A 9,608-nucleotide genomic window follows, 5' to 3' on the forward strand; every position below is an offset into this window, starting at 1 on the left:
ATTTAATCCTCTGCACAACTTTCAAATATTATTAGTCCACTTGCTGTACTCATAGAGGAGAAGCGAAGATTCTGGGTACTGGCCTGTGACCGTGTACAGATAGAGTAGCTGCTCGCATCCAGCCATGCTAATATGTAGGAGGGAGATGCACTTCCACATGTAGCATCCTCAGGGACATATCAGAAGGGTTCACAAGAACTTGAATGTAGAAACTACATGCTAACTTGTTTAATAGAGTATGAAAAAGCGTGGCATTGGTTAGTTAATAAATGACAAGGATAGAAGTAACTCCAGTAGAAGCATTGTTCCATTCTGTTTTAGGGCCGCTTGGTTGAGGCACTCAGGAAATAGCACTAACGTGACCCAGACACCCGAAGGGCTGGCTCTTCGCATGCATTTTATTACCAATCTACCCTTGGCCATAAGGAGGAAGTTACAAGCAGGAATAGGACCCTGCTCCAGCAGCCAATCCTCTTTTTTTGAGACGGAGTCCGCCGCCACCCAGGCTGGAGGTACAGTGTGGGTCGGATCTCAGCTCACTGCAAGCTCTTCTGTCTCCCCAGGTTTATGCCATTCTCCTGCCTCAGCCTCCCAGTGGCTGGCCACCACAGGTGCCCCGGGCCACCTCACCCGGCTAGTTTTTGGTATTTTAGTGAGACAGGGTTTCACCGCAGTTAGCCAGGATGGCCCTGACCTCCTGACCCTGATCCGGCCTGCCTCTGCCTCCCCCAGTGCTGCTGACTACAGGTTTGAGCCACCAGCCTCAGCCAACTTTAAACGTGGCCTGGAGTTTACAACAATAGGGACAGGGCAGAGGAAGAGGCAAAACTCAAAGAAATAGCCAAAAGTGTACTGAAATAGCAGCTGCTTTTAGCCTTTACTGCTTTTTGCTTTACCCATCGTGGGAAAGTGGTGTGCGAGTGGGCTGGGATGCCCAGACAAAAGCCAGCCTGTCAGTCCCTTGGCTTCGGAATCAGTGTGTCGTCAGTAAGAGGCCACTTAGGAAAGACTGCCTAGGCTCCAAAGGAGTCTGAGCTCCTGGACCCCTGTTGGCTATTGGCAGAACAGAGGACTGACAAGGTCCCAAAGCTTCCCACTGACACCTTACCACCAGAAGAGCCTCAGGTAACTCTTCTTGACATAGTGGGTAAAAATATTGAGTTATTGGATGAGAACCACCTTCTCTTGCCCTTGATCTGTCCCGCGGTCACTGCCTCCCCACTCCCACTGTAATGAGGGATAGCTGACCAGCTGAAAGTTAGGATGATCACCCATCTCTTTAGTTAAGGCTGGTGGGGAACCATATATGTTTCTCCTGTAGATTTTACTTTGTTGAGTGCCTTCCTTTACTGGGAAGAGACTTACTTTCCCCCTAAATAACAGGCTGCAGTTCAATTTGTAGCACCTCAAGGGAAGGCCATGACTTCCACACAGACATGGAATGAGATGGGAAATGAAGAATGTCAGTCACTAAAGGGGTAGTCAGGGCCTCTCATCAAGATCCCTGCCTTCACCATCCTTTACCAACTTCATCTTCTCATCGGGAACGGAGGCCCCAAGAGCCTCCTGGCTAGTTTCAAACAAGCAGGGCCAAGTGCTAAGCAAACTCCACAGGGATGCTTCTCACATGAAGATATGGGCGTATAAGGCAGGTTGACAGGAGGCGGAAAACAATGAAGGTCTCTGAGTAGGGCTTTCTAGCATTAGAAAGGTGTGAGCACCCCTCCCTTGGAGCTTGGACTTCTTATAAGTACTCAGGAGTATCTTCCCATAAAATATCTCTCTGGAATGGGCCTTTGTTGTTGTTTACAGAACATCATTCTGTCGCCTAGGTGCAGAGCACCAATCTTGGCTCACTGCAACCTCTGTCTCCCAGGTTCAAGGATTCTCATGCCTCAGCCTCCCGAGTAGCTGAGGACTACAGGGCATGCACCACCATGCTAGGCCAATTTTGCATGCTTTAGAGACAGTTTCTGCTGCTGGGCCAGGCTGGTCTCGAAACTCCCACCTCGCATCCACCTACCTTAGGCCCCCAAAGTGCTGGGATTACAGGTGTGAGCCATCGGTTCGCCCTGAACATCTCTTTCAATAGATGTAGACCTTCTTCTAAAATCTTCCTTATGGTGAAATCGGAAGAGAGTAGCCAAGGATGGCTTTAGTCAGAGATGGCATGAGTGTGCCATATTTATACTCCCATCACCACAAACATACTGAATATGTTTGTATACTGAAAGCTCAGTGAGGAATTAATATAGTCTCCTCCTATTGCTCAGGAAGAGCGGTAGTCCTTAATAATCCAAATTTTGCCCAAAGTCAAGATTCAAGTAAGAGAGAGGAAGATATAGGTCAAGGCTCTAATCTACACACACCAGTAATCTGCCAACAACCAGCACGTTACAGGCCTGGAGAAGCTCCAACGGCCACGGAGTTCCTTTGGGAAAGAGCATGCTGGCATTGCTGCTAGATTCAGTCTTTCCGAGCGTATTGGGGCCTCGCCAGTTGCATGACTGAATTCGGCAACATTGGTATTCAAACACCAAAGATCTAAAAACACTTGAGTGCTGCAACAAAGATTCGCGAACCCTGCTATCGCGCTGCCGCCGCGACCAAAGTCTGTTCTACAGAAATCCCGTGATATTCTCTCGGTGAAGTCAGATGGAACCTGGTAAGCGTGCCACCTGAGGGCAGATGGTGACTGGTCAAACCAGGAACTATCATTATAACGGTACTTCAAAACATACGTTCGCCAACATCTGGACGGGCCAGAACAGCCGGGGAAAACTGTTCAGGAACTATAATTATCAAGAATATTTCAGAAAGGCTGGGTGCGGTGGCTCACGTCTTTAACAGTATGAAAAAGATAGCCGTTGACTAATAGCTGCTCTTATCTTGCCTTAAAAAATTAAAAATCCAGCTTGAAAAGATGCAAATGTTTTTAAGTAACTTTATTGTACACCAAAACAAAGCTAAAAGAATTTTAACACAAAATGCAAAAAATCCAGCACTCAATAAGTTACAATTTGCAATGTCTAACAGCAAATCAAATAATGTTAAGAATGCAGAGAGACAGAAAAACTGTAATCCATGCTGAGACAGGGGAAAAAAATCAATCTACTTAAACTGACGTAGAAAGGACACGTCAGATGAGAATTAAAAAACATTAGAAAGGACACAGATGACAGAGTCTGTAGACAAGGACATTGAAACAAATATAACTATTTTCCTTGTATTAAAGAAGCTAGGCTGGGTGCAGTGGCTCATGCTTGTAATCCCAGCACTTTGGGAGTCCAAGGTGGGCGGGTCACCTGAGGCTAGGAGTTCAAGACCAGCCCAGCCAACGTGGTGAAACCCTGTCTCTATGAAAAATACGAAAATTAGCTGGGCATGGAAGCACATGCCTGTAATCCCAGCTACTCAGGAGGATCACTTGGGAGATGGGAGGGTCACTTGGGTCTAGGAGTTTGTTGCTGCAGTGAACCAAGATCATGCCACTGCACTCCATTCTGGATGACCAAGTGAGACCCTGTCTCAAAGAATAAAAACAAAATAAATAATAAAAGGATTTTGGTCAATGTGTTAATATACTTCTTGCTGTAAACCAATGTTATACTGGCATCTTCCCCCACTAGGAAGGCATGTTAGTTTTTGTTTGTTTGTTTGTTTGCTTCTTTTTAGACAGGGTCTAGCTCTGCTGCTCAACCTGGAGTGCGATGGCGTGATCAGAGCTCACTGTAGCCTCAAACTCCCAGGCTCAAGGGATCCTCCTGCCTCAGCCTCCTGAATAGCCAGGACTACAGGCACATGTCACTACACTCAACTATTGTGTGTGTGTGTGTGTGTGTGTAGAGGGAGTCTCACTATGTTGCCCAGGCTGGTCTGAAACTCCTGGGCCCAAGTTATTCTCACACTTTGGCCTCCCAAAATATTGGAATTACAGGTGTAAGCCACCACACCTGGCCCATGTTGGCTTTTCACTTAACTTGAGGACAAGTTTGATATTCATAACTCCTAACCCCACTCTCCTTTTCTATGTGTGGGTTGCTTTGTGTTATAATCTCTATATACATATTTTGTGCTTGTCACTTATGATTTTCATTCTAACTCCACAGAGTTTCTTTCCAATCTGTCACAATCACTGAAATAATTTATGCATATCTCTTTAAATACATGTAGGGGCCACCTAATTTGGAATGACTTATAAAATGTTACTCTATGTTTGAAGCAGTTTTTATGGAACACTAATGATTTGCACTGAGCCAAAGTCACTGGCCTGAGGATATATTTTCAGACAGAGCATGGTAAAAACCAAGGTCATGAGTCTGTGCTGGTTGGTGGTGATCGACAGCATTCCTGTGCAAAGGGGTTTAGTTGGAGAGAAACTGAAGTTTTTTTTATTTTATTTTATTTTTTTTTTTGAGACGGAGTCTCGCTCTGTTGCCCAGGCTGGAGTGCAGTGGCGGGATCTCGGCTCACTGCAAGCTCCGCCTCCCGGGTTCCCGCCATTCTCCTGCCTCAGCCTCCCGAGTAGCTGGGACTACAGGCGCCGCCACCTCGCCCGGCTAGTTTTTTTCTATTTTTTAATAGAGACGGGGTTTCACCGTGTTAGCCAGGATGGTCTCGATCTCCTGACCTCGTGATCCGCCCGTCTCGGCCTCCCAAAGTACTGGGATTACAGGCTTGAGCCACCGCACCCGGCCGAGAAACTGAAGTTTTAAAGACAGGCATACATAGGCAGAAGTGAAGTGATCCCTTGATGTTCCTCTTCACCTCCTATGTATCAATTCTTCTCTGGTTTTGTGAGACTGAGATAGAGAGACTCTTACGGAATATCTGTCCTTTCCCTTCAGCTGCCTGATCTTTCCTGGGCTCCTGGCTGGCCTACACATGTGTAAACATGGTCACCTCCACACTCATGACAAACAGAAGGGAGGAGACCAACAAACTGCATATCCTACATGGTAACCTGAAACTAGAGTCTGATAGTATTAGTTTGTGAGTTGTATCAGAAACTATATGATTTTAGTCCTTTTAAGTTTATTCAGGTTTATTTTAAGGGCTAGCATATGCTCTATCCTATAGAATGTCCTATGTATACTCGAGAAGAAGTGTATTCTGTTTTTGTTGATATGTAATATGTAAATGAAACCTTACCGGTAGCAGCTCTCAGAGAGAATAAACCCTCAAAGTTTCTTTCAGACCTTTACAGGTGTCAGACTCTCAGTTAATCTTCCCTAAATCTGGGCAAGGAAAGACTTGGCTGTGTCAATGCAGATTCCCTACAGATGCAAATCTCCCCACCAAAAGACAATCTTGCAGGGCTACTTCTGCAGCTGGCTTTCTGAACAGACATCTCGAAATATGTCAAAGAAATGTATTTTGGGGTAAAATATTTTTAATTCCTTCACATCTACAGCCTGATGTACCTGCCGTTTCAACGCACCATTGTTGGTGGCAACTCCATTCTTCCCTACACTCAAGCCAGAAAAACAGATTCTCCTTGAGGTTATTCTTTTTCTCACAGCACACATCCAATGTGTCAGAAAAATTATGTTTCCTGTTTGGTTAATTACAGACTTTGATCTGCCCAATCTTTCTCTCTCTTGGTCTCTGAATTTTGGCAAAGGAGTCTCCTGATACAGGCGGGATTGATTCGACTGAGGATTCTCAAACCCGTCAGACATTTCAGAGCCTTAATCTCGGGGTCGGAGTTTGGGCCGCCCTTGAACATTTTTTCGGGGCCTACCCGTCAAAATCAGCCTGGCCAGGCCTGTCTTCAAGGCCCAGGGGCAGGGCCAGGTCCTCCCGCCGCTTCTTGAAGCTTCTCCCGCCGGGTGGGCAGCCACCCTCCCCTTCCCTCTGACCTGCAGAGAAGCTTCAGGGGGCATTTATTCAATTTGTTAGGAGCCCACGAGGCGCAGGTGCGCGGTGACTCTGTGGTTCCCAGCACACCCGCCGCCCTCCTTGGTCCTCTCGCTGTCTCAAGGGGGCAGTAATGTTCCGGGTGAGCTTGAGCTCCGAAGACACCCAGTCAGGGAGGGACCGGTAGGGAAGGGCACCGGCCCCTTAGGTCCTTCGCAGTAGGGATCCGAAAAAGGTCTTGAAGAAGTAGAAAGGGAGAGTTGGAAGTAGATCAAAGGGAAAGAAGGAAATCCTAGGGGATTTATCATGAAGAGAAAGTCCCGCCTCCGCTGGAGCACCTCCTCACGACGCCGGTGAACCGAGTTCCGGTCTCCATTGGAGACCTAATCAGTTGACTTTGGCTTGACTCCTAGTGAAGAAGCCACCTTTGTCCTCCCCTGTTTAGCTCTTGATCCTGAAGCACTTGATTGTCTGTCCCGCTCTTTCGATGCATTTCAGGGATGCAACTGGGAAATTTGTTTTTAATGCACTTACTTGAAGGAAGAATATTTTAAAGTATTTTTGCAAAGAAAAATGTTTCCTTTTGCACTGAAGACATTCAGATGTGAGGAAAATCACTAGTCTGGGGAAAGAAAATGCTGTTGAGAATGTCTCACAAACACAAATTACACATCAGCAGGTAGGTTTGACCCTCAGGTTGGGCACATTTTAAGTGCACTGTTGGAACTTAAGATGAATCTAGGACATTCATGATTATTATTTTTAGCTTTTTAGTAAAATTTAATATTTTAAATTTAAATACACATTCTGAAAATTGTATAAGCAGCACAAGACACTGGCTTTATGCCATATTTACAAACATAGGAAAGAAAGATCATATTTTAAATGACAATGCTTCCGCGGACCCAGTGGCTCACGCCTGTAATCCCAGCACTTTGGGAGCCCACGCCCGGCCGCTAATTTAAATCTTTAAAAAAAAATTTGACCTAGGCCGGGCGCGGTGGCTCATGCCTGTAATCCCAGCACTTTGGGAGGCGGAGACGGGCGGATCACGAGGTCAGGAGATCGAGACCATCCTGGCTAACACGGTGAAATCCCGTCTCTATTAAAAATACAAAAAAAAAAAAATTAGCTGCGCGTAGGGTCGGGCACCTGTAGTCCCAGCTACTCAGGAGGCTGAGGCAGGAGGATGGCCTAAAAGTAAAAGTAATAATAATGAATCAGGAAGCTTATACTGTATAAAGTAAAAATAGGTAACACTAGGATAAAGGCCAGAAAGGCAGGTAAAATGACACTTGAAAGCAGACCACAATAAATTAAAGATGTATCCCAGAAACCCTAAAGCAGCCTCTGAAATAAGAAAAGGGTTATACCTAATAAAGCAACAAAGGAGAGAAAACGGAATGAAATAAAAGCTATGGAAACACTGTGCTGGAACAACTACTCTCCAGGCCTCCACACCACTGGCCAATAAGAAGTGTGCTTGTAGAATGATGACTGCAGCATTATTTGTAATCATAAAATAATAGGACCAAGGTAATTTTAAAGATATATGAAAAGGGTTTTATTTATTTAACAAACAGATAATTGAACAAACAACGGAAGCAAGTCCTTTGCCAAAAGGAACACAGAGGGTCATGATGATGCTTCTACTCCAGGGATTTCAGGGTTCCCAGATGCCTAGTTTTCTGTCTAGTTCTTCTGGAAGATGTTACTCTCGGGGAGCAATAGGTCCTCGAGTTTGGGGCTCTTTCAGGCTCTCTCTCCATTTCCCCATTCTGCTACAATAAACAAAAACAATTCTCACTTCCAGAAGATCCCACCGGTGCCTCTGCACGAGCCTTTCAGGAGGTCTGGATGTCTGGTCCACCGCTCTCCGGCTTCTTTCCCAGCTTTTGCTTTTCCCTTCCCCTGCGCTCGCCCTGCCGCCCCACGGCCCGACGACTGCCCAGCTGAGCCCCAGCGGTTCCACTGCGAAGAAGATGCGCCGGAGGCCCTGCCAGTTGCCCGCCCTGCGGGGTGCCCAGACATCAACGCTTTGTAAAAAGAACGTCCCCATGGAAAAAAATCTCTTGATTTCCACTCTCAGGGTTCTTCAAAGGACTGAAAGCTAAAGGCGACGATGAATTCATTGAAAAGTCCTAGTCGTGCGCCCTGGCGAGTGCCAGACCCTGCTCCCCGCGAGGGGACCCACGAGCGACCCTCACCACCATCCCTGCCCTGGTGGAGCCCCCGTGCGGAACACAGGATCCGAAGATGGCAGCGGAAGCTCCTCAGCAGCCCCGAAAGCGACTGGCCAGGGTGGGCACAGGCTCCTTCACTGGGTGAAGGCGGCGCAAAGAACGGGAAGAACCATCGCGGGAGCCCACTGAGCGTTCACCTTCCCTTGAGCCCCCAGGCGTCTCGGGCTGGGTCGCTCACCGGGGAGTTTGCGGAAGCTCCTGAAGCAGGCGAGGGGCAGGGTGGGCGAAGGCCATTCGGCTGTTCCTCCGGCTCCAGAATCTCCTAACGCGCAGGTGTCCAACGTGACCAGCGCGACTCACCGCTCTCATCTCTCTAGTTTTCCAAGGGCTTGCTCAGTCGTCCTGCCGGGGAGGCCCTGAGAACGGACGGAAAGGAGCAAGTTTAGTGAGTGGCCCTTCCTGTATCGCCCAGTAAAGTCGGAAGCGGTTGTCTCTGTGGCGCAATCGGTTAGCGCGTTCGGCTGTTAACCGAAAGGTTGGTGGTTCGAGCCCACCCAGGGACGACTCTTGGACCTTTTAAAGCATTCACGCATTGTCAATCACTAGATAAATGGAGAAGATTTTATCTTCCCGGAGTCCCAAGACACTCATTTTTTACTGATCCATGTCAAGGCCCAGCCCACCTCCTCGACCAGATTCTTAACCGGGTATCTCCTGAAATACCGGGTTTACACCAGTGTAACTCAGGAATCCTGAAACAGAGACCTAGGAACCCACTTCTGGTGTGATGAAATTCTAATTCAGTCTGTTATACGCTTAAGCGAGTAATTTACATGCCTCAATTTTTTCATATTTTAGTAGTAGGAGTCCAGTACTACCTCCAGGACGTGCCTGGATTTCCTGATTGCTCTATCAATAACGTGACCAGTGGAATCATTCATCATGACAGGGATCCTCTCCATGATTTTTGAAAACAGTATTTTTCCTCAGTTTGTGCAGGATTTATTTAACCCTTTTCTTTTTTTTTTTTTTTTTTTTTTTTTTGAGACGGAGTCTGGCTCGGTCGCCCAGGGTGGAGTGCAGTGGCCGGATCTCAGCTCACTGCTAGCTCCGCCTCCCGGGTTCACGCCATTCTCCTGCCTCAGCCCCCCAAGTAGCTGGGACTACAGGCGCCCACCACCTCGCCCGGCTAGTTTTCTGTATTTTTTTGGTAGAGACGGGGTTTCACTGTTAGCCAGGATGGTCTCGATCTCCTGACCTCGTGATCCGCCCGTCTTGACCTCCCAAAGTGCTGGGATTACAGGCTTGAGCCACCGCGCCCGGCCTATTTAACCCTTTTCAAAATGTTTTTGTTAGCCAGGCATGGTGACACACACCTGTAGTCCCAGCTACTTGGGAGGCTGAGGCAGGAGAATCGTTTGAACTTGGGAGGCGGAGGCTGCAGTGAGCTGAGATCGCACCACTGCACTCCAGCCTGGAGCGGACTCCAGAGTGAGATTCCATCTAAAAAAAAAAAAAAAACAGTTTTTGAGATGAGGTTGGTTTCACGGTTTTAGGATTACAAAG

General features: G+C 47.3%; 1 non-coding gene and 1 pseudogene across 1 annotated transcript; both read left to right on the top strand.

Moving 5' to 3' along the window:
* Positions 1–5,992: 5,992 nt before the first annotated feature.
* Positions 5,993–8,858, top strand: LOC108586779 (annotated as a pseudogene).
* On the top strand, positions 8,532–8,605 carry TRNAN-GUU. Its single transcript has one exon. It is a non-coding gene; the product is annotated as a tRNA-Asn (tRNA).
* Positions 8,859–9,608: the final 750 nt, after the last annotated feature.

The sequence above is a fragment of the Papio anubis genome, chromosome 1 (assembly GCF_008728515.1).
Source record: "Papio anubis isolate 15944 chromosome 1, Panubis1.0, whole genome shotgun sequence".
NCBI classification, from domain to species: Eukaryota; Metazoa; Chordata; class Mammalia; order Primates; family Cercopithecidae; genus Papio; species Papio anubis.